This window comes from Myxine glutinosa, chromosome 9, assembly GCF_964187855.1.
Source record: "Myxine glutinosa chromosome 9, kmMyxGlut1.1, whole genome shotgun sequence".
Lineage (NCBI taxonomy): Eukaryota > Metazoa > Chordata > Myxini > Myxiniformes > Myxinidae > Myxine > Myxine glutinosa.
In genome coordinates, this window is record NC_136269.1 from 111,672,499 (window position 1) to 111,698,259 (window position 25,761).

A 25,761-nucleotide genomic window follows, 5' to 3' on the forward strand; every position below is an offset into this window, starting at 1 on the left:
TGCCTTCCTAAATGTTGAGGGATGTCCCGACAGAAGGTGGAGTCATAAGCAAAAAGATAAAGAGGAATTTCCAGAGAGTCAGAGAGATCATTGATGAAAATCAGAAATAAATACTGGGCCAGGAACACTGCCTTGCGGCCCTCCGGCCTTGACAGGGAGAGGAGATGGAAAGATTCCGTTGAGTGTCACACGTTGGCTACAAGCGTGGAGGAAGTCAGAAAGTCACGTGTGGAGTTGGCCTTGGATGCCATAGGAAGAGAGTTTGGAGAGCAAGGCGAGATGCAAGAATGATCTGTGATGATGGATTCCATGACCTTGTTGATGATTTGAAGGAAGCAGATATGTAAGAAAAGGAATACATGAAATAAACGAACTAGCCTTGAGATACAAACTGGCTGTTGAAGTGGACATGACCAGGAGAAAGAGGAACCATACTGGGAATGGTTTCTTTCTAGATTTCTGTAAATTAAAGCGATGAAGATGTATAACTACAAAGGTATTTTACACCAAACGAGTTTAATAAACTCGAACCATAACCTCAGATATATATATTGGACCACTTGCAAAAATCAACCAAATTGATTGTTGAGACATTTCCACCTTTGTTTGTCAAGCATTCAAAATGACTTTTCTCCTCATAAGACTGAATTTGGTTTATGAAAAACCGATCAATTTCTCACATTTTAAATCAGTACAGAATAATAGATACTTTTTACACTGGAAAATTAATGACATTTTTCAAAGTGTGTGTGTGCTCTCCATCATTCCCTCTGTAACGAGTGTATTATGTACAACAGCTGCTTGGATATACCTCCGATGACCTTAGAATCCGAACGGCGCAGTAGGAGCTCCAGAAAGGCTGAAAAGCAGCTGCTTGTGGAGTTTGTCGAGTTCGGAACCTCTCCAAACACCTCCAATATGCAGCTCACCTGCCAACCCAACAAAAAGGTTTCGTTAAATAAACAGACAATCTTTCAAATGATTCAATGGTGTCGCATCCAATTCTACCTTTTTATACTCAACGCGTATTTAATAATTACTCCAAAGTTCTCTTGGGTTGATACCTCTCTTTCAGGCACCCACAGCTCGGTAGTGAACATTTCCAGAGCTGATGTGTTTGCACAGTTCGTTGAGAATTTTAGAAGTGTCATGGTGCTGCCAAAGCAGCCCTTCGCCAGGGCAGGAAATTGGGCAAGGCACTGGTACAAAATGGGCTTGGAAGGGTAGTGCAGATGATGCATATTCACCTTTGAGTTGCTAGTCTGGGTTTGATTCTCAAACCAACTATAGGAATGTGAATCTAGGTATCCCGTCTGCTAGCATTCACTGGTAGATGGATGGAATGGTGCCTTTAGCTGGAGTAGACCATTGTGTATGGCATCCTGGCCAAATTCCCAACTCCTGCCCTAACCTAAAGTACCGTACCCAGCAAAAGAGTTGAGACCTGTTTAGGGGTGGTTCTCAGTAATGGAAATGTGCACATCTAGTTATAAGTCCCAAGCTCCTTGAAGGAGGACCAAAGCACCCACTAAAAACAAGACTGGCACAGAATACCTACTTTTGCTTTAAGGTATTGTGGAATCTTTATCATCCACAAGCAAATACTATTGTTGATTTGACAGGCTCATTCGATCTATAACCATGATGTTTTCCCAGAAAGTGGAATTTCTATTTCTCTGTGAAGTAATTTACCTCATATCAACTTCTGACCCTTTATAAACCCCAAGTTCACCCATTGAATACTGCTCCAAAATTTGGGGTGGAGTTCCCCCATCTTTGCTCCAGGATTGTTGGTCAAGCACAATACAATAAAGTTGTGCAGCTTGTGGGAGACAGTTCACTTATTGACTGCCTTAACCCCCTGGCCTACCATAAAGCAGTTTCTTCTTTCTCCCTCTTCTACTATTTTCATGGCCATTTCTGAGCACAGCAAGCAGCTGCAGTTCCTCCACCTGCCATGTACTCCTGGTCCACACACATGGCGCATCAAATCCACATGCATCAAACTGATCAGACTATGCGTTGTCCCTGTCAAGGTATGACGTCATAATTAAGGTACCAATGACATCATTGTAGTGAAAATGTATCAAAGTTGAACCCAGGTGTGATGCTCGCTTAAACCACTGAGAGGCGTCTATAAGACCTCGGACGTCCGCGACTTCGGGCCACTCCTGCGACATTATTCTCTGACATGTAGACTCGGATGGTACGTACCCACTCATATTCTAGGCTTGCTTGCTTTGACTAATATTATCGATCCTTCCTATATGATGCCAAGATCCTGATATATATTGCATGATTGTATTTTACAGGACGATGCCAGAGATCTGATTGTTATTAAACCTACCGATGGGACAAAGTTGTGGACTTGATTGATTTTCACAACACTTAATAACAATCAGTCTACCGTCCACTCGAGGACAAGAGGCGGACATGGCGGGACACAAGATGATCCAGGTGCCGCAATTTGCCGCCGACCCACAAGCAACGGATTCAGCCTCGGAGCTGACACATTGGCTAAAGTCCCTGGACAATCAGTTCAAAGCCCAGGACGCCGATGTCACTGATGAAACAAAATTACAGGTACTGCAGACTAAAGTACACCATACTGTCGACAGGGGAATTGAGCAGTGTACGACGTTCAATGCTGCGGAGCTAAAATGGATTTACATTAAGAAGCGAAGCGTGGTCTATTCCCGGCATCTGCTCGCAAAGCGGAGTCAACAGCCCACAGAGTCGCTAGACCACTTCGCACAAGACCTGCGACGTCTGCTCGCTGAGAGTGCCCAGGAGGTACGGACACACGAGCAAGTACAGGACGACCTTGTACGCGACTCTTTTGTCTCAGGAATCGGCTCTTCTACCGTTAGACAGAGGCTTCTTGAAGTTGAGGACTTGATGTTCACGGAAGCTTTCCGGCTGGCTCACGTGTACACTACAGCTCGTGAACAATCTGACGCTTATGATCACACGCGTGTCACTGCGGGGATTTCTCGTCAAGCCCGACCGGAGAGGGCTACCACCGACAACACGGAAGCCGACACGGCATCCCTGCCGGAACCCCTGGCTTCTCCCGAGGAGGACCCTGATTCCGGCTTGGCGGCAGCTGCAGCTGCAGGTCCAAAGCCCGGACGAAACGCTACGTGCTATTTCTGCGGGAATCGACAACATCCCCGGTCGGCGTGCCTGGCTCGGGAGGCGATATGTCATCTGTGTTCGACAAAAGTGCATTTTGCAAAAGTGTGCCGAAAAGCTGCGCGGGTCAAACGAACACGCGCGACAATGAATGTGCTTATCGCCGGGCCAAAGGGCCGAGCACAGAGCGGGGCGCCTCACCCGCCTTTGATGAGCGGCGTACTTCCTCGCAGGCCCCTGGCTGCACGCTCGACCTTGGTGAGATTCATCGGACCGCCAAAACAAATGGCGCAAATACGCCCGAACGCGGAGCGACTGTCCTTGGCTGGTATCCGAACGTCTCATGATGTCTATGAGACTCACCGCGCTACTCTAGCGCCATCCGAAGGCTGCTCGTACGAACTACAAGCTCCTGTTTTGGCACGGCAAACTGCAGATGGCTTTCAAACTACGCACATGACACGAGCGCCCTCCGGAGGCTGCTCGAGCAAACGCAGAACTGCAGCTGGCGTTGGATCTACACGCGAGGTGCGATCGTCTCGCTCTGATGGCTTGGCTTCTGCCGGACCGCCTGGCCTGGCTCAGGCCATCATCCCACTTATGATCGAGGGAATTTTTGCACGGGCTCTAATCGATACAGGGTCCACGGATAGTTATACCGAACATCGACTGGTGCAAAAACACGGATGGCCGATCCTCGGGACATGCCGTCGGATCTTTATGGCCTCCCAAGGGCTTAGGCTCAACACAAAAGGGGAATGTCGATTGAAGCTGGTGATAAAGGGACGAATGTTTCCAGATGTACATCTCATGGTCTTACCTGCTCTATGTGCTGATATCTTGTTCGGACATGACTTTCTTTAGCGACACGGACGTTTGGAGATGGAATTTGGTGGTACTGATACACTGGCTGTTTGTGCACTCACAGGGATGGAAATTGAGCCTCTGTCGCTGTTCCCCAATATGACCACGGACTGCACACCGGTAGCGGTAAAATCGCGGCGCTACTCACGAGCAGACGCGCAATTCATTGCGGAAGAGACAGCCCAGCTCTTAAAGGAAGGTATCATAGAACCTAGCCGGTCGCCGTGGCGGGCACAGGTCTTAGTGGTGCGAAGTGAGGCGCATCGCAAACGAATGGTAATCGACTATTCGCAGACGATTAATCGATTTACACAGCTGGACGCCTACCCCCTCCCGGGAATGGACGCCCTGGTTCGACAGGTTGCCCAGTACTCAGTCTACAGCACTCTCGATCTACGCAGTGCGTATCATCAGATCCCCATCTCCGAGGCAGACCGCATCTATACCGCGTTTGAATCAGGTCAAAGGTTATACCAGTTCACCCGACTACCTTTTGGGGTGACGAACGGGGTTGCCTGTTTTCAGAGGGCTATGGACGACCTCATCGCTAAGGAGAACTTGACCGATGTCTTTGTATATCTGGACAATCTTATGGTTTGCGGGCATGACCAGGGGCATCATGATGCGAATCTGAAGCGCTTCCTCGAGGTCGCGCAGAGGTATCGCTTAACCATGAATGAGGCGAAATGTCGTTACTCCATGCGTACGATAGATCTTCTGGGGTACATCGTGACCCACGGCTCTGTTGCTCCTGATAAGGAGCGTCTGCGACCCTTGCTCGATATGGCCCCGCCCTGCGATCGAGCTTCGCTGAAGCGTGCTCTCGGGCTGTTCGCCCATTATTCTAAGTGGGTGCAAAATTTCTCCGCGAAACTCCGCCCACTTGTGGCCTGTGACGCGTTCCCCAAGAGCCCTGCCGCCTTGGCTGCCTTTAGGGGCCTTAAGTCCGACATCGCTGGCGCCGCTGTGGCGACGATCGACGAGAGCAAATCTTTCGTCTTGGAAAGTGATGCCTCGGATCATGCGATAGCGGCGACTCTCTCCCAAGGGGGGCGCCCTGTGGCTTTCTTTTCGCGGACTCTCACCTCCGCTGAGCGGAGGCATTCGTCTGTCGAAAAGGAAGCGTACGCGATCGTCGAGTTGATTCGGCGATGGTGTTCGTACTTGCTCGGGCGATGCTTCCAAATCATCACGGACCAACAAAGCGTGGCGTTTATGTACGACATCTTACATGCTCAACGCACAAAGAATGAGAAAATCACTCGCTGGCGTATCGAACTCGCCGACTTCTGCTACACCATCAAATATCGCCCGGGGAGGGATAACCTGGTCGCCGACGCCTTATCGAGGCCGGCTACGTGTGCGGGTCTCATAACTTTGGAGGGTCTGTGCGCTTTGCACGACACTATGTGTCATCCTGGGGTGACGCGTTTCGCTCATTTTGTGCGTCGTGGTAATCTGCCATACTTGGTTGAGGACATCTGGCGGGTCTGCCGCGACTGCGCTGTATGTGCGGAACTCAAACCGCATTTTTACAACCCTCCCATGGGGACGCTGGTCAGAGCTACTAGACCGTGGGAGAGATTGGCGATGGATTTCAAAGGCCCGCTGCCGGTGTCGAGTAACTCTCGTTATCTGCTCACTATCGTTGATGAGTACTCGCGATTCCCTTTCGCTTACACATGCGCAGATATGACGGCTGCCACAGTCATACGGTGCCTGCAGAATTTGTTTTCTATGTTTGGGTATCCGGCCTACGTGCATACAGATCGGAGTGCGGTGTTCCTGTCCCAGGAAGTGAGGTGCTTCTTGCTCCAAAATAATGTCGCTTCGAGTTACACCACTCCGTACAGACCACAGGCGAATGGGCAGGTCGAACGCTTCAATGGGATCATATGGAGGGCCGTCATGCTAAGCCTCAGGACCCTCGGCCGGGGCCTAGATAAATGGGCTTGGTCGCTACCTGCGGCGCTTAACTCGATCAGGGCTCTACTATGTACGGCCACCAACCAGACTCCTCACGAAAGACTGTTCCACCACCCTAGAAGCTCGGGTAGTATCCGATCTTTACCCAGTTGGCTCGCTGAGCCGGGTCCGGCTTATCTCAAACGTGCGGTTCGCACGAGCAAGTACAATCCCTTAGTGGATAAGGTGCAGGTACTCCAGGCTAATCCCGAGCATGCTCGTGTGATGACGGCAGATGGACGTGAGTCCACTGTCTCCGTACGCCATCTCGCCCCATGTGGGGTCATCGACCCTTATAGGGATATCGACGAACCGATTTACGAGTCTATGGACTCTCCCGAAGCTCCCCCTATGGAGCATCTGCCGTCCCTCCCTTCGCCAGATACACCCCTGCCTGAAGGCACTGAGGTGCCCCCTCCGACACCTGCCTCCAGCAGCTACTCCGATGCAGGGGACTCCGGGCTTGGGGATGTGGTACCCGGTAGTTTCCGGACCCGTGCTGGCAGGATAATTCGCCGCCCTGACCGCTACGGATGGACCGACTGACATGGATTGACATCCCTAATCAATTAATGCTGACGCACGCTTGATTCCTGCCTAGCGGCAGTGTAGTTCTAACGGCGGGGAGAATGTAGTGAAAATGTATCAAAGTTGAACCCAGGTGTGATGCTCGCTTAAACCACTGAGAGGCGTCTATAAGACCTCGGACGTCCGCGACTTCGGGCCACTCCTGCGACATTATTCTATGACATGTAGACTCGGATGGTACGTACCCACTCATATTCTAGGCTTGCTTGCTTTGACTAATATTATCGATCCTTCCTATATGATGCCAAGATCCTGATATATATTGCATGATTGTATTTTACAGGATGATGCCAGAGATTTGATTGTTATTAAACTTACCTATGGGACAAAGTTGTGGACTTGATTGATTTTCACAACAATGAAACTCTTCGATCTATAACCATGATGTTTTCCCAGAAAGTGGAATTTCTATTTCTCTGTGAAGTAATTTACCTCTTCTCAACTTCTGACCCTTTATAAACCCCAAGTTCACCCATTGAATACTGCTCCAAAATTTGGGGTGGAGTTCCCCCATCTTTGCTCCAGGATTCTTGGTCAAGCACAATACAATAAAGTTGTGCAGCTTGTGGGAGACAGTTCACTTATTGACTGCCTTAACCCCCTGGCCTACCATAAAGCAGTTTCTTCTTTATCCCTCTTCTACTATTTTGATGGCCATTGCTGAGCACAGCAAGCAGCTGCAGTTCCTCCACCTGCCATGTACTCCTGGTCCACACACATGGCGCATCAAATCCACACGCATCAAACTGATCAGACTATGCGTTGTCCCTGTATGACGTCATAATTAAGGTACCAATGACATCATCATCAACAACACTTATTCCCCATGCAGAGTCCTTTACAATGAGACACGTTTCAATTTTTCCCATGGAGCAGTTTTGGAAATATAGAGGTGCAACATTTTTCGATTTTGCCAAGATGGCGCCTGGACCACGTGACCTACAACATCATAATTATCATTTAAAAATTCTACCAGAGGAGGTGCTCCTATGGTTAGAATTTAGTGTCCATCGGACTAACAGTTGAAGAGAATTTTATTTTTCATACTGATCAGATCAAGCGTTGTATTTATCGAAATATGACGTCATAATGAAGGCACCGATGACATCATCATTAGCATATCTTATTCCCCATGGGGAGTACTTGACAATGACCCTTGTTTCAATGTTTACCATTGAGCGGTTTTGGAGATGTAGAAATGTAACGTTTTTCCAAGATGGCGTCTGTACCACATGACCTATGACATCATAATTATGAATAAAAATTCTACAGGCAGAGGCGCTCCTATGGTAAAATTTCGTGTTAATTGGACCAATGGTTGCCGAGAAAATTTATTTTTAGAAAAAAGACACCACACGTACGCACATACGCCACACGTACGCACCCGAATGCCTAACCCTGCTTTTCGCTTCGCGAGCACAGGCTCAAAATATAACATCTAATCCTTAAAAAGTCAAACATATTTTTCCCTTCGACTGGGTGCAAGAAAGCTATTTTTTTTCATCTATAATATGTTGGATAAAAACCAAAGACAGAAGCTGTGCCTCGCCAAATGGCGCTCGCACTCCATTACATACACATTGATCCCCTAACAGGACTGCAGCTGAACAAAAGACCCCAGTTGAGATGAGAGCAGGGTTGAAGGGCATGTGTGATTTTCCGAGCTGTTTACACAAGGGTCAGACAGGCAGGGTGCTCATGGCAATTTCCAAGGCTTGTTGAAGTGTAGCTTTGCAGGAAAAGTTTTTGAACCACGTGTGAACATTGACAAGTCAGAACTTGCTTGAGTATATGACAGTGATTTTCCATGTGAATTGAAATGCTATTTCTGTGAAATATTTACAAACTCATTATACATCACAAAGTAATCTTCAAGACCAAACCATGATAACCACTCCTCCCCCAGCACCCTTCAAAGATAAAATAAAAACTAAATTCAAATTGTTGTTGTTGGTTTTGCCATGGCAACGCATTCCAACTGCACAGGCATCAACAAGAAGAGCATACAGAAATGGAAGACGACTAAGCAGTTTTTGGGGACATTTTTTGTAGATCTGGTTGGTTACCTAGTAGAGACAAATTTCACTCCACTGCAGGATAAGCGACTCCCTCGACTCGTGTTGTATGATGTAGAGCATACTCACCGCATTTGCCAAGTGTGAGTTGGCGAGAGTGAGCAGCCATTGGAATCGGGGACACACCAGCCAATGGAGAAAGAAATAAATCTTAAGCCGCTTGACCAAAAGACCAGCTCTCAGGCCGAGGTTTCACTTTGAAAATTTAATCCATGTTGTCAAGAGAATTTACTTGAGGAAAACCTGGCAGAAGAGCCCCAACATTCCTTTTGATAAGCTCAACAATCAAACATTTGCACCCATAAATGGCCCCTCAAGTTTCTCTAAGGGTTAAATGTTACACCACAGGAATAAATAAAATGGATATTTGTCATGATGATGATGATGATAATCATATGAGTTCCTTTTAAAATAACTTTGACACAGGGGGAGGCCGTGCGGCCCATCAAAGCCTGCGCTATTATTACCACAAACTATGGTTGTTTACCTGTGTTTTATCCTTTTCAAATGCTGCGCATCAAGCAAGGAAGCATCATGTACCATTTTAATTTTTTTGGTATGACCGGGACGGGGTTCGAACAGGCGACCCCCAAGACCCAGAGCAAACACTCGAACCATTACGCCACATAACCCTTTACGCACATGCTTGAAGGTGGATTCAAGACGAGTTGTACTTGATCCTTCAGCTCGTGTCAGCAGGTGTTGGAGGATATGTCTGCAGGCTGTGGTCTTCCCTGAACTACTCTCACCACTAAAACAAAAAAAGTCAAACATGACAAAAGAAGACCAGGAATCGAGCAATCTAAAGCAAAACCAGAAATAAAACAGCTCAGGGACCAACAGCTGGGAAAAGTGTAACCACTTGACCACACTATAGCTGTGTCACAGCGCTGCAGCTGCGAGAGGCATTACATGGCGGAATGACCTGAGTATGAAGGTAAGAGGTGACTGATCATGATGAGCTGCTTGAATCGCTCTTTCTGCACAGGCAAAAACATGCGGGGGTAAAGACGGATGACTCCTTCTGCCCTCTCCCTCTGCATATAAACGAGACACCTGCCAGGAGGAAAATAAAAGAAGTGCAAAGTGGGATTGGAGTGATTAAGAGAGAACCGCGAGACAGTCACATGACAGCGCACACCTCATTTCAATCCACAACTAAAACGATTAATTGCTACTCCCGTGCGCTCGTGAATAGCCACACCTAGACCAAGGTAAAAACCCAATAATTTGACATTCCAGCTTACCTGTGCACCGTAGATCTGCAGCTCTTTGAAGGGATTCACTGCCAACAAAATGTCTCCAACATATGTCTGCAGGTACGGAACCAAAAAAGGAGTTCCATGAGTGACATGCCTTTTATCCCTCATGACATCTTGAAACTACAGAAAGGTACCAAAAACAAAAACATCGAACGGCCAGTAAAATGGTTTTTTTTTTTTTAACTAAAGCAAAAGACTCACATATATCTGGTCGTTGCCAAAGCGTTTCTGCACCTCATAAAGAAGTCCAGCCTCCGTGAGCTCACTCAGGCTGGATAGGTCATCGCTGGGAGCTGGCGGGGGCAGCTGCATCTGGAGACACAAGACCGAGCATGTCCGTCCTTTCATAATGCCCAATCAAACAGTGGATACAGGAAAGGATTTAAACTTCAGACGTTACATTTGATCCTAGCATAGAGCGTCCCTCAAGATCACTACCTTGGCATTTTGTACAGACCTAGTGGTTTAAACAACAACTGGCAGCCTGTGTTAACGAGTGTTAAGTGTGCTCACTGTCATGGAAGAGGGCATGGCCAAAAGTTGGTAAAGGTGATTGATTCCTTCGATAACATATATAAAATTGAAATATCATGATTATTTGTACTCCATGTAATGTTTGTATCCACCTATGTCTACCACCACTTCTTTAACAATCCCAATTATTCCCACCTATCCAGGGGTTGTTCAGGAAATGCTTTTGACTCAAGTCTTTCACGAACCGGCTGATGGGGCCTTATGATCGACTGAAGTTAGCAGTAAGTTGGAATTTGTTCAGGGTACTGGCGATAACTCGGCTACTCCTTGTGAAAGACAATTCCAACCAGTGCTAAAAGGCACCAACATTAGTTTTTGTAAACGAGGTTAATCGAGGAGCTAGAACACATAACGGACCAGGACATAACAGAAGGAAAAGAGGAGTAGAATCAAGGCATGGGGGAACACACCAACAGTAGTGTAGAAGGACAAAATAGGACACTTGGAGGAATAAAGGACACAGAGAAGAATGAAAACTAGGGCAGGAGGACACTGGGGGTGAACAAGCTGGAGACCAGCACAAACTCTCCATCACGGAAGTAAAAGGGAAAACTGGGAAGAAACAGAAATGGAACAAAGTCATGAAGAGGAGGGTTTTCCTTCCACTCTGCTGTTGGCGTTTCACCCGTCTCTTGTTGTTAATTTTGTTATGTTGTGTCCTGATCCATTCTGTGTTCTAGCTCTTCCATGAGCCTTGACTATGTATACAAGAAAAAAAGGGTGATGGAGAGAGTGGAAACCCGGTAACCTGGAAAGTGGTGGGCTTGGGGAGGGTTAATGAGGGTGGAAAAGATCATGAACATGGATGGAGGAAAAAAGATCAGGAGAAAAGATGATTGATGCAATGATCTGAGTTTTGAGATGGTGGTGAACATCTGTCGTGAATCCCTGGAGGGAATATTGGTATTGAAGAGACTGAAGAAGTTTGCTCCAAAGGCTGGAAAAAAGAGGGACGAATGAGTGGAAGTGAGCAGTGATTCTGGATTTTGGGGGATTCACCAGAATGGGGTTACTGGCTGCCCACGTGCGTGCAGCCAGCCTGCAAAAATACGGGGGGTGGGGGGGGGGGGGGAGGAGGAAGGGGGGAGGAGACAGAACATGGAAAGAGCAAAAGATGCAAGATCAGAAAGGGAGGCAGTAAGAGGCAGAGAGACCAGCGACCTGTCTGCAATGTAAAAGTGATCGGCCCAGAGACTCGTCTTCATTGTGGGAGATTCCAATGATTTTGAAGATCAAGATGAGCAAGGTGTGAAGCAGGGGCGCCAGCCCAGAGGAGCAAGCAGTAGTCCATTAAGCTGCAGATGAAGGCCTTGTAAGAAGCTAAAATGTCAGATGTGCCAAGGAAATACATGCAAGGAAATACCGCTAGCTTTGGAGGCAAACATACTTTTGTGGTTTGCCCAAGAAAGATCAAGGCTGATGGAGAGGAGCAACAGTTTGAGTGTCTGAGCTTCTTCAAAAGGTTTGTTACAGAAGTATATGGGAGGTTTCATGAGCCATATTTTCAGATCGATTGAGAGTGTAAGATTTTTCAGGATTCAACAAAAATGACCGCACTGTGGTCACAATCTGCAACAAAATCCCATAACATGCCAATTGAGAAACACGCATTCAAAGCACTCTAAAAAGATGGACAGAGTGATTGGGAAACACACATTTCATGCATTATTAAAAAATTAACTTGATACCTCTCATCCACATCAACCTCCCCACAGTTATATCAGAACGAGCTGATTCGTCACACGGTCATGGATTGATTAACCGCATTATGGGGCCCGTTCAATTTTTTTTTTTTGGAATTTGCATAAGGTTACACTTGATTACCATGTTTTCTGATGGGCTTAGTTAAATCTTACTATTATTTGACATAATATTCGATTTTTCGGGGTCCTTCTTCGTGAATAACACTTGACCAAAACAAAGCCAATGGAAATCTGACGCCATAAAGCCGGGCAGTGTATAAACAGCAGAGGCCTACAGGCCTAATGTGTTACGCCCATCAGAAAATCAAGATGGCGTCAATATAATTTTGGCTCGGTGTTATGTTGGGTGGAGTCAAGCGACAGATGTGGATGCTGTCAGGCAGCTGTCCGACTAATGGGCGCACATTCAAAAATCGACCCACCAACAAGAATCCCAACAAGAACCCAACAAAAACAACCCCAACAACAACAGCAACACGAAGCAAAGGAGTCATCAGCAAAGAGATGAAGAGGATTTTCCAGTCAGAAACATTGTTGATAAAGATTAGGAATAGGCCCAAGACACTGCTTTGGGGAACTCCAACCTTGACAGGGACAGCAGATGACAGGATGCAGCTGTGGAGAGCCTCACCTTGGCTATACGAGTGTACGAAGATAGAAAGTCGTGAGAGCCTTGGATGCCATAGGCAGAGAGTTTAGAGAGCAAGATGGGGTGCCAAGCTGTATCAAATGGTTGAGATATGTCCAGACAGATGGCCCTGATCTCATGTCTGAGATTGAGGGCCACCATGCATTGTTGCGAGAACAGAAGCAGTATGTCCAGCGTATAATGACCAAGTCTGAATCTGAATTTATCGTCTAAAATCAGCCTGGTAGAGATAAAAGAAGATTTGATGTCAACTGCGATGGTGGATTCTATGACTTTGTTGATGATGTGAGGGAAGCAAATAAGACTGCAGGATTATTTTTGCACCAAGTTTGTGTGAAGAAGTGATGTTGGCTAACATCCAGGCAGATGGAAGATGACCTAATGTAAATGTATAGAGTAAACAGAGCAGAACGATGATGTGCACGTGTGGCAGAGATGGAGACAGATTTTTAAGACACATGCACTGATGCCGTTCAGGCCAGTTGTGGAATCAGAACGGAGGCTTAACCTCCCATCTGTCAATGGACATACTCATTGATGCAGCACCCTGTCTGTGAAACACGAGGGTGACAGTATATAGCTGGATCGACATTCCAACCTAGGCCAGACAGCTAAGCTATCGTTCCAGCCCCTCAATAAATCGTCTTTGTGCAGCCTTAATTCCCTCAGATCAGTTTGGGATAGACACTAAAATTTTACCTAGGACTATAAGGTAGTACTGCCAACATTCTCAACTGAAAATAATTTTAAAATGTCTGGGCCTAAGCCAAATAACCTGTTCCTGAGAAGAACAAGAAGCCGATGGTAGCGGGGGGTTGCTGTCCTGCATTCCCTGCTCCATTTCTCCACTGTCCGAAATCATCCCTTGCTCGTGTCCTCAGTAACCCTCAGCAACATGAATTACCTGTAAACACAAGAAGTATGTGTTGAAGTCAGTTCCAAAATCAAGCCATTTCTTCAAATATATTCCAACAAAAGGTTTGCAGAAATATCAACGCATAATAAAGTAGTGGAGAACTTATAGAAGGCCCTCTAACCATATTGCACAGTGTATTTTTATAATCCTAACTCAAACAAGTATTATCTACATATCTCTACATACATACATATACAGACTTGGCATTTAATATGGAATATTTTTTTTGTGGGGGTGAACTTACTTTTCAAGATGTCTTAGAACCAAAAGTTCATTGGAATTATGTGGAAATTATTCTAGATTTTGTTAATGTGACCTTTAAGAGAAATAAAAACCACATTTGACATTTCGAAGCAAATAAATTGATCCTTGAAAGTGATGTAAACTGATATCAAACTCAATTCACGGACAGTACTGTGTTAAACTTCTGTGCGTTTTCCAGAAGTATCTCTTTATTTTGCACATTAGCCAAAAAAATTTCAACAAAAACAAAAGTTAAATTACGACTGGTATTACGGACAGTAAAATTACAGTTCAGTACTTCGTGTAACCCCCACGAGCATTCAGGAGAGCACATACACGTTGAGACATGCTGTTCACGAAATTTGCCAAGGTTTGGACAGGAATCACTTGCCATGCAGTGACAATAGCCTGCTGCAATTCACGCACAGAGGCAGGCTGCTGGTCCAAGTGGTCGATTTGACGCGTTAATTTTGCCCACAAGTTCTCTATCGGATTCATATCCGGGGACATGGCAGGCCACTCCATATGCTCTACACCATGGTCAGCAAGAAAGTGTTGGATCACGCGAGCACGATGAGGCCGTGCATTGTCATCTTGGAAGACAAAGTTTCCTCAAAAGGCTGCACGAGCATATGGAAGCAATGTTTCTTCCAGAATGGCCCTGCACTTGAACTGGTTCAGGTTTCCATTCAGAACAACCAGGTCAGTTTTGCCCCCTGCATGAAAAGCAGCCCAAACGGTCACCCCACCACCTCCAGCTTGGACTCTTGGCACTATACAATCTTTGTTGTAGGCTTCATGCACTTGTCTGCGCACTCGGACGTGGCCATCTTGACGATAGACCAGAAATCTAGACTCGTCACTGAAGATCACGTGATTCCAGTGTCCTGGCTGCCATTGACGGTGCTCTTTGGCCCACTGCAATCGGCGCTGGTGGTGTTGTCTGGTCAGGCGTGGCTTTCTCAGGGGACGCCTGGCACGATAGCCTGCTTGAACCAGTCGATGGTCGACTAGTCTTCTGGATACAGGCACATTTGTCAGTTGCTGCCACTCAGCCCTAAGCCGATTAGCTGACTTGGTACGGCCATTGCGGACTAACCGGTGCAGCTGGCGATCATCCCTCCTTGTGGTTCTGCGGGGACGTCCTGGCCTCGGTATTGGAGTAGGGACACCCCTCTGAGCATTTCGTTTCAGGATCTTTGACACATGACCTTGAGTGATGCCATACTGCCGAGCAATAGCACGCTGTTTCATGTCGGAATTTCGTAAAGCCACCACTCCATGACAAACGGCATTGTCGACCGTTTCATGACGGACCATCTCCAGAGGAAGCGGCAATAACTTTTTCAGACGTGCAGCAGTTGTTTTCCACTAATACAGAACGCAACAACCCTTGTATACCCGACTGTGAAGCCAATCATCAAATGCACCTGTCCGTACATTTTGCCACGCCACTGTGATATAATCCTGTTGTTGACTTCTTGCTGCGACAATCAGTGACATGGTTCTTTTAACAAATAAATTACCAAAGTGTAAAAGAAACTCACCAGATTGATATACTGAGTTAAGAAAGTAAACCCAAGTCAAGAAAAAAAAAATTCCATATTAAATGCCAAGTCTGTATAAAACACAGTTTGTGTGTGTGTAATGTTACCGATAGACTCCGAAACGGAGAGGCTCACGTACTTGATAATTGGCACAGACATGGCCATTGAGCCTGGGAAGGACATGGCGTACCTAAAAAAAATTATTTCATGATATTTTTTTACCATATTTTTACATCAGCGCATTTCAGCGAGGATTATTATACACGGAATCTGACCGGTGGCAGAGCAGCGCGCTGATTTGCTCAGAGCGATCACGTGATGTTCCTTGCTGCCATAAACTCACAGTTACGCGTTCGCACGTAATTCTGAGCGAAAAGCGATTGCGTTTTTTCACATTTCAGCGAGGAACATTGCCATTCACACCACATAGGTTTTTTCTCCTTTCATCTTTTGATCCATATTTTTTTTCAGCGAGGAATATTATACACGGAATCTGAATCGGTGGCAGAGCAGCGCGCTGATTCGCTCAGAGCGATCACGTGATGTTCCTTGCCGCCATAAACTCACAGCAAGTAGCATAGATTTTAGCATGATTAGCATTTAGCATGATTTAGCATGATTTAGCATAGATAGTAGCATGTTTCACATCGATTTTTTTTCAGCGAAGAATATTATACACGGAATCTGAACCAGTGGCAGAGCAGCGCGCTGATTCGCTCATTCGAGCTCATTGATGACGATCACGATCACGTGATCACGAATGATGTTCGTGACGCGATCACGTAATGTTCCTTGCCGCCATAAACTCACAGCAAGTAGCATAGATTTTAGCATGATTAGCATTTAGCATGATTTAGCATAGATAGTAGCATGTTTCACGTAGATTTTTTTTCAGCGAGGAATATTATACACGGAATCTGAGGCGGTGGCAGAGCAGCGCACTGATTCGCTCAGAGTGATCACGTGATGTTCCATTCCCGCCGCCAGACCTTTTTTTTTTTTCTTTTTTTTTAAAATACTGAATCGAGGCTCGTGAAAGAGCTGACAACCGCGAGGGAAAGACAATACAAGGGGACCGCGAGGGAAAGACAGCACAGGGGGACCACGAGGGAAAGACAGCACAGGGGGACCATGAGGGAAAGACAGCACAGGGGGCCCGCGAGGGAAAGACAGCACAGAGGGACCACGAGGGAAAGACAGCACAGAGGGACCGCGAGGGAAAGACAGCACAGAGGGACCGCGAGGGAAAGACAACACAGAGGGACCGCGAGGAAAAGACAGCACAGAGGGACCGCGAGGGAAAGACAGTACAGGGGGACCCCGAGGGAAAGACAGCACAGTGGGACTGGGAGGGAAAGACAGCACAGAAGGACCACGAGGGAAAGACAGCACAGAGGGACCGCGAGGAAAAGACAGCACAGGGGGACCACGAGGGAAAGACAGCACAGGGGGACCACGAGGGAAAGACAGCACAGAGGGACCACGAGGGAAAGACAGTACAGAGGGCCCGCGAGGTAAAGACAGCACAGAGGGACCGCAAGGGAAAGACAGCACAGAGGGACCGCGAGGGAAAGACAGCACAGAGGGACCGCGAGGGAAAGACAGCACAGAGGGACCGCGAGGGAAAGACAGCACAGGGGTAGCGCGAGGGAAAGACAGCACAGTGGGACCGCGAGGGAAAGACAGCACAGAGGGACCGCGAGGGAAAGACAGCACAGAGGGACCGTGAGGGAAAGACTGCACAGGGGGACGCGTGAGGGAAAGACAGCACAGGGGGACCGCGAGGGAAAGACAGCACAGAGGGACCGCGAGGGAAAGACAGCACAGAGGGACCGCGAGGAAAAGACAGCACAGGGGGACCACGAGGGAAAGACAGCACAGGGGGACCACGAGGGAAAGACAGCACAGAGGGACCAGAGGGAAAGACAGCACAGAGGGACCGCGAGGGAAAGACAGTACAGTGGGACCATGAGGGAAAGACAGCACAGTGGGACCGCGAGGGAAAGACAGCACAGAGGGACCACGAGGGAAAGACAGCACAGAGGGACCGCGAGGGAAAGACAGCCCAGGGGCACCACGAGGGAAAGACAGCACAGGGGCACCACGAGGGAAAGACAGCACAGAGGGACCGCGAGGGAAAGACAGTACAGTGGGACCGCGAGGAAAAGACAGCACAGTGGGACCGCGAGGGAAAGACAGCACAGAGGGACCGCGAGGGAAAGACAGTACAGTGGGACCGTGAGGGAAAGACAGCACAGTGGGACCGCGAGGGAAAGACAGCACAAAGGGACCCACGAGGGAAAGACAGTACAGAGGGACCGTGAGGAAAAGACAGTACAGAGGGACCACGAGGGAAAGACAGTACAGTTGGGACCGCGAGGGAAAGACAGTACAGAGGGACCGCGAGGGAAAGACAGCACAGGGGGACCGTGAGGGAAAGACAGCACAGGGGGACCGCGAGGGAAAGACAGCACAGAGGGACCGCGAGGGAAAGACAGCACAGAGGGACCGCGAGGGAAAGACAGCACAGAGGGACCGCGAGGGAAAGACAGCACAGGGGGACCACGAGGGAAAGACAGCACAGAGGGACCACGAGGGAAAGACAGCACAGAGGAACCACGAGGGAAAGACAGTACAGTGGGACCGCGAGGGAAAGACAGCACAGTGGGACCGCGAGGGAAAGACAGCACAGAAGGACCACGAGGGAAAGACAGTACAGAGGGACCGCGAGGGAAAGACAGCACAGAGGGACCGCGAGGGAAAGACAGCACAGGGGGACCGCGAGGGAAAGACAGCACAGAGGGACCGCGAGGAAAAGACAGCACAGGGGGACCGCGAGGGAAAGACAGCACAGAGGGACCGGGAGGAAAAGACAGCACAAAGGGACCGTGAGGGAAAGACAGTACAGTTGGGACCGCGAGGGAAAGAGAGTACAGAGGGACCGCGAGGGAAAGACAGTACAGTTGGGACCGCGAGGGAAAGACAGTACAGAGGGACCGCGAGGGAAAGACAGCACAGAGGGACCGCGAGGGAAAGACAGTACAGTTGGGACCACGAGGGAAAGACAGTACAGAGGGACCGTGAGGGAAAGACAGCACAGAGGGACCGCGAGGGAAAGAGAGTACAGAGGGACCGCGAGGGAAAGACAGTACAGTTGGGACCGCGAGGGAAAGACAGCACAGAGGGACCGCGAGGGAAAGAGAGTACAGAGGGACCGCGAAGGAAAGACAGTACAGTTGGGACCGCGAGGGAAAGACAGTACAGAGGGACCGCGAGGGAAAGACAGCACAGAGGGACCGTGAGGGAAAGACAGTACAGTTGGGACCGCGAGGGAAAGACAGCACAGAGGGACCGCGAGGGAAAGACAGCACAGAGAGACTGCGAGGGAAAGAGAGTACAGAGGGACCGCGAGGGAAAGACAGCACAGAGGGACCGCGAGGGAAAGAGTGTACAGAGGGACCACGAGGGAAAGACAGTACAGTTGGGACCGCGAGGGAAAGACAGTACAGAGGGACCGCGAGGGAAAGACAGTACAGTTGGGACCGCGAGGGAAAGACAGTACAGAGGGACCGCGAGGGAAAGAGAGTACAGAGGGACCGCGAGGGAAAGACAGCACAGAGGGACCGCGAGGGAAAGAGTACAGAGGGACCGCGAGGGAAAGACAGTACAGTTGGGACTGCGAGGGAAAGACAGTACAGAGGGACCGCGAGGGAAAGACAGTACAGTTGGGACCGCGAGGGAAAGACAGTACAGAGGAACCGCGAGGGAAAGACAGTACAGTTGGGACCGCGAGGGAAAGACAGTACAGAGGGACCGTGAGGGAAAGAGAGTACAGAGGGACCGCGAGGGAAAGACAGCCCAGGGGCACCACGAGGGAAAGACAGCACAGGGGCACCACAAGGGAAAGACAGCACAGAGGGACCGCGAGGGAAAGACAGTACAGTGGGACCGCGAGGAAAAGACAGCACAGTGGGACCGCGAGGGAAAGACAGCACAGAGGGACCGCGAGGGAAAGACAGTACAGTGGGACCGTGAGGGAAAGACAGCACAGTGGGACCGCGAGGGAAAGACAGCACAGTGGGACCGCGAGGGAAAGACAGCACAGAGGGACCGCGAGGGAAAGACAGCACAGAGGGACCGTGAGGGAAAGACTGCACAGGGGGACCCGTGAGGGAAAGACAGCACAGGGGGACCGCGAGGGAAAGACAGCACAGAGGGACCGCGAGGGAAAGACAGCACAGAGGGACCGCGAGGAAAAGACAGCACAGGGGGACCACGAGGGAAAGACAGCACAGGGGGACCACGAGGGAAAGACAGCACAGAGGGACCAGAGGGAAAGACAGCACAGAGGGACCGCGAGGGAAAGACAGTACAGTGGGACCATGAGGGAAAGACAGCACAGTGGGACCGCGAGGGAAAGACAGCACAGAGGGACCACGAGGGAAAGACAGCACAGAGGGACCGCGAGGGAAAGACAGCCCAGGGGCACCACGAGGGAAAGACAGCACAGGGGCACCACGAGGGAAAGACAGCACAGAGGGACCGCGAGGGAAAGACAGTACAGTGGGACCGCGAGGAAAAGACAGCACAGTGGGACCGCGAGGGAAAGACAGCACAGAGGGACCGCGAGGGAAAGACAGTACAGTGGGACCGTGAGGGAAAGACAGCACAGTGGGACCGCGAGGGAAAGACAGCACAAAGGGACCCACGAGGGAAAGACAGTACAGAGGGACCGTGAGGGAAAGACAGTACAGAGGGACCACGAGGGAAAGACAGTACAGTTGGGACCGCGAGGGAAAGACAGTACAGAGGGACCGCGAGGGAAAGACAGTACAGAGGGACCACGAGGGAAAGACAGTACAGTTGGGACCGCGAGGGAAAGACAGTACAGAGGGACCGCGAGGGAAAGACAGCACAGAGGGACCGCGAGGGAAAGACAGCACAGAGGGACCGCGAGGGAAAGACAGCACAGGGGGACCACGAGGGAAAGACAGCACAGAGGGACCACGAGGGAAAGACAGCACAGAGGGACCACGAGGGAAAGACAGCACAGAGGGACCACGAGGGAAAGACAGTACAGTGGGACCGCGAGGGAAAGACAGCACAGTGGGACCACGAGGGAAAGACAGCACAGAGGGACCGCGAGGGAAAGACAGTACAGTTGGGACCACGAGGGAAAGACAGTACAGAGGGACCGTGAGGGAAAGACAGCACAGAGGGACCGCGAGGGAAAGAGAGTACAGAGGGACCACGAGGGAAAGACAGTACAGTTGGGACCGCGAGGGAAAGACAGCACAGAGGGACCGCGAGGGAAAGAGAGTACAGAGGGACCGCGAAGGAAAGACAGTACAGTTGAGACCGCGAGGGAAAGACAGTACAGAGGGACCGCGAGGGAAAGACAGCACAGAGGGACCGTGAGGGAAAGACAGTACAGTTGGGACCGCGAGGGAAAGACAGCACAGAGGGACCGCGAGGGAAAGACAGCACAGAGGGACTGCGAGGGAAAGAGAGTACAGAGGGACCGCGAGGGAAAGACAGCACAGAGGGACCGCGAGGGAAAGAGTGTACAGAGGGACCACGAGGGAAAGACAGTACAGTTGGGACCGCGAGGGAAAGACAGTACAGAGGGACCACGAGGGAAAGACAGTACAGTTGGGACCGTGAGGGAAAGACAGTACAGAGGGACCGCGAGGGAAAGAGAGTACAGAGGGACCGCGAGGGAAAGACAGCACAGAGGGACCGCGAGGGAAAGAGTACAGAGGGACCGCGAGGGAAAGACAGTACAGTTGGGACTGCGAGGGAAAGACAGTACAGAGGGACCGCGAGGGAAAGACAGTACAGTGGGACCGCGAGGGAAAGACAGTACAGAGGAACCACGAGGGAAAGACAGTACAGTTGGGACCGCGAGGGAAAGACAGTACAGAGGGACCGTGAGGGAAAGAGAGTACAGAGGGACCGCGAGGGAAAGACAGTACAGTTGGGACCACGAGGGAAAGACAGCACAGAGGGACCGCGAGGAAAAAGAGAGTACAGAGGGACCACGAGGGAAAGACAGTACAGAGGGACCGCGAGGGAAAGACAGCACAGAGGGACCGCAAGGGAAAGAGAGTACAGAGGGACCGCGAGGGAAAGACAGCTCAGAGGGACCGCAAGGGAAAGACAGCACAGAGGGACCGCGAGGGAAAGAGAGTACAGAGGGACCGCGAGGGAAAGACAGTACAGTTGGGACCGCGAGGGAAAGACAGTACAGGGGGCCCGCGAGGGAAAGAGAGTACAGAGGGACCGCGAGGGAAAGACAGTACAGTTGGGACCGCGAGGGAAAGACAGCACAGAGGGACCGCAAGGGAAAGAGAGTAAAGAGGGACCGCGAGGGAAAGACAGTACAGTTGGGACCGCGAGGGAAAGACAGTACAGAGGGACCGCGAGGGAAAGACAGCACAGAGGGACCGCGAAGGAAAGACAGTACAGTTGGGACCGCGAGGGAAAGACAGTACAGAGGGACCGCAAGGGAAAGACAGCACAGAGGAAACGCGAGGGAAAGAGAGTACAGAGGGACCGCGAGGGAAAGACAGCACAGAGGGACCGTGAGGGAAAGAGAGTACATAGGGACCGCGAGGGAAAGACAGTACAGTTGGGACCGCGAGGGAAAGACAGTACAGAGGGACCGCGAGGGAAAGACAGTACAGTTGGGACCGCGAGGGAAAGACAGTACAGAGGGACCGCGAGGGAAAGAGAGTACAGCGGGCGAGGGAAAGACAGTAGAGTTGGGACCGCGAGGGAAACAGTACAGAGGGACCGCGAGGGAAAGACAGCACAGAGGGACCGTGCCGTGAGGGAAAGAGAGTACAGAGGGACCGCGAGGGAAAGACAGCACAGAGGGACCGCGAGGGAAAGAGAGTACAGAGGGACCGCGAGGGAAAGACAGCACAGAGGGACCGTGAGGGAAAGAGAGTACAGAGGGACCGCGAGGGAAAGACAGTGAAAGTGAAAGACACATTTTGTGTGTGTGTAATGTTACCGATAGACTCCTAAACGGAGAGGCTCACGTACTTGATATTTGGCACAGACATGGCCATTGAGCCTGGGAAGGACATGGCCTACCTAAAAATATTTGACGAGATCCATATTTTTTATTCATATTTACCTCAGCGCATTTCAGCGAGGAATATTATACACGGAATCTGACCTGGTGGCAGAGCAGCGCGCTGCTTCGCTCAGAGCGATCACGTGATGTTCCATTCCCGCCGCCAGACCATTGAACATAAAACACCGTTTGTGTGTGTGTAATGTTGTAATGTGTGTAATGTACGGGTCTCCCTTCCCCCGCCCGGCAACACCAGTACTGGAGGGCGTCACAGGATTGGTGAGTCTCCAAAATCCGCTTCGTGCTGTTGCGAAGATGCAGGACGATGTCGCGATTGTTGTGCTGCTCTCCGACCATGAGAACTGCAACGTCATTGTTGACTGGCCCTCCCCTTCCTTCTGGTCCTCCCCTTCCCCCTCCCCTTCTCCCCTCACCCTCCCCCTCCCTTTTCCCCCTCCCCCCTACCCCTTTCCCCCCTTCCACCCTCCCCTCCCCCTCCCCCCTACCCCCACCTCCCCCCTCTCTCCCCCTCCCCCTCTCTCCCCCTCCCCCTCTCCTCCTCTCCTCCCTCCTCCCCCTCCCCCCTCCCACCCCTCTCCCCATCCCTCCCCCTCCCCTCTCCCCCCCCTCTTCTCCCCTCCCCCCCGTCTCCTCCCCTCTGCCCCGTTCCCCTCCCCTCCCCTTCCCCCCCCTCCTCCCCTGCCCGGCAATGCCGGGTACTTCTGCTAGTAATTTATATAATTCACACAGTGCAATACGTGCAGGCCACTCCACGGAGCGACCTTGCGGGCTTATCAACGAGGCGAGGCGTGACACACGTGTCTCAGCATACCTCAGATCAAGTTTGAAAACCAGCATCAACCGTGCATAAATTTGCATATTCGATCATTTTTGACAAAGTTATGGCACTTTGAACTTTGGTAGGGGACATGTATTACAGAGCAATACTCAGAATGCTTGTTTCTTCTTTGATTACTGAATACTGATATGATGCTTGTTGATTTCTTGCAGGTGTTGCTGGAGATCGATTCTGAATTAAACCTACTATTGGGACAATGTTGTAGATCTGATTTTTACAACACCTTCAATCTTTTTGATCATTCATCGTCACCAAAATGACAATCCCCCGCCAGATGCTTGAGCCTGGCCACAAAATCAGCTACCGTCTCATCGGGAAACCGAACCAGATTGTCAAATTCGTACCAGGATAACTGAGGTGACTTGCCTGGTTTAATGTGGTCCTGCAATGTCTTCACTATGGACTCGTCGGTAACTGCATCATCCGACGTCCTCGCGGGCGAAATCAAGTCATACAGCAAACGGAAAACCTCCGCCGACAGGGACGATAGAATAATCTATTTCTGCTTCCCCACCTCGACAATGTCGTTAGCGATGAAATAAAAGTTCTGCTGCGCAGAAAGTTCAAAGTTGTCCCCAGCATACTCTGGGACCTTTCCATACGACATATAGTCCAGTGGATAGGTGCTAAAAAATGAACAAATTGTGCACTTTATGATAAAAGCATGACTTTGGCAAACCTTGGCAGACTCATACTAGACATCATGGGGATCATTTTAAAGATTGGAGGCATTCTGTATCTGTCCTGTGTCCACCGTAGCGGCCATTTTCCAAAATGGCTGCCATCGAGGAGATTTTGCCGATAAGTGAATGACAAAAATACCTCTATTAACATAAAATACAGTGAAACCTTGACTTACGAGTTTAATTCGTTCTGTGACCGAGCTCGTAACTCAATTTGCTCGTTTCTCAAATTAAATTTCCCCATTAAAATGCATTGAAATGCTATTAATCCGTTCCAGCCCGCCAAAAACCACACCAATTTTTTTTGAAATATACAGTATATATAAAAATATCTCGCGCTTTATATTTCACCTGTATGCAGCATACAGGTTGGCAGGATGGCCTGGACTGGAGGTACGCACACTTGACTCTAAACTGTCCAGCCTGGGTTTGAATCCCGACCCAGCTATAACCTGTCATGGGTGAATCACAGGCAGGGTGATTCATCAATGTGTGTACCGCTAAACTGGGCGCCCCGTTTGCGTCCCATTAGTTGTTGGATGTTAAGGATCTCACCGTGTTTTCCACAAAGAGAAGGCGAGCTATCGCCGGCACTCTGAACAAGTTGTGGCCTGGCATGCTCTTCTCCTCTGCCGTTATATACGTCCTCCTCGGCATCTTTTTCCAGAAGAGCCCTGTCTCGTCACAGTTGAAGATTTGCTGGGGGATGTATCGTTCGGCTTCTATCAGTTCGGCAAAAGTTATAATAAAATCTTCAGCTGCCTTCACATCCGCCTCACCAAGTCGACAACACGCACACCTCGCTCATGTTTTTCGACGATTGCGTGTTTTATATCCAAGCACATCATCCTCTTCTTCTTCTCAGTACTGCCCTTGGCACTAAATTTCTTAGGACCCATGGTTAAAACTAAGAAATTTTCCAAAATAACCAAAATGCGAAAACAAAGCAGCAGCTATATACGGCAGAGATGCTTGCACGGCAAGATAACCACGTGACCTGAACCCACCTGGTGGCGGGTGGCGTAAGCTCCAAAATAACCAAAATGCGAAAACAAAGCAGCAGCTATATACGGCAGAGATGCTTGCACGGCAAGATAACCACGTGACCTGAACCCACCTGGTGGCGGGTGGCGTAAGCTCCAAAATAACCAAAATGCGAAAACAAAGCAGCAGCTATATACGGCAGAGATGCTTGCACGGCAAGATAACCACGTGACCTGAACCCACCTGGTGGCGGGTGGCGTAAGCTCCAAAATAACCAAAATGCGAAAACAAAGCAGCAGCGATATACGGCAGAGATGCTTGCACGGCAAGATAACCACGTGACCGGAACCCACCTGGTGGCGGGTGGCGTAAGCTCCAAAATAACCAAAATGCGAAAACAAAGCAGCAGCGATATACGGCAGAGATGCTTGCACGGCAAGATAACCACGTGACCGGAACCCACTTGGTGGCGGGTGGCGTAAGCTCGTAACTCAGATCTCGGCTCGCATCTCAAAGCAATAAACCGCCCGAGCGACGGCTCGTATCTCGGAAAACTCGTAAGTTGGTGCACTCGTAAGTCAAGGTTTCACTGTATATATGTTCATGCTATATATATAGTAACTTACTCAAACACAATAATTATAAATATGCCCTAAGAATATATATTTAA

The 25,761-nt window shown here is 49.7% G+C and overlaps 1 protein-coding gene across 1 annotated transcript in view; it reads right to left on the reverse strand.

Moving 5' to 3' along the window:
- Positions 1 to 25,761, reverse strand: part of LOC137435088 (unconventional myosin-XVI) — a 224,687-nt gene that overhangs the window by 164,815 nt on the left and 34,111 nt on the right. Inside the window, exons 2-7 of the mRNA XM_078784703.1 lie at positions 13,551 to 13,679; positions 10,091 to 10,201; positions 9,875 to 9,940; positions 9,553 to 9,683; positions 9,270 to 9,378; positions 812 to 929 (exon numbers count right to left, since the gene is read on the reverse strand). The gene's annotated coding sequence lies outside the window, so the exon portion shown is untranslated. The remainder of the gene's footprint in view (positions 1 to 811; positions 930 to 9,269; positions 9,379 to 9,552; positions 9,684 to 9,874; positions 9,941 to 10,090; positions 10,202 to 13,550; positions 13,680 to 25,761) is intronic.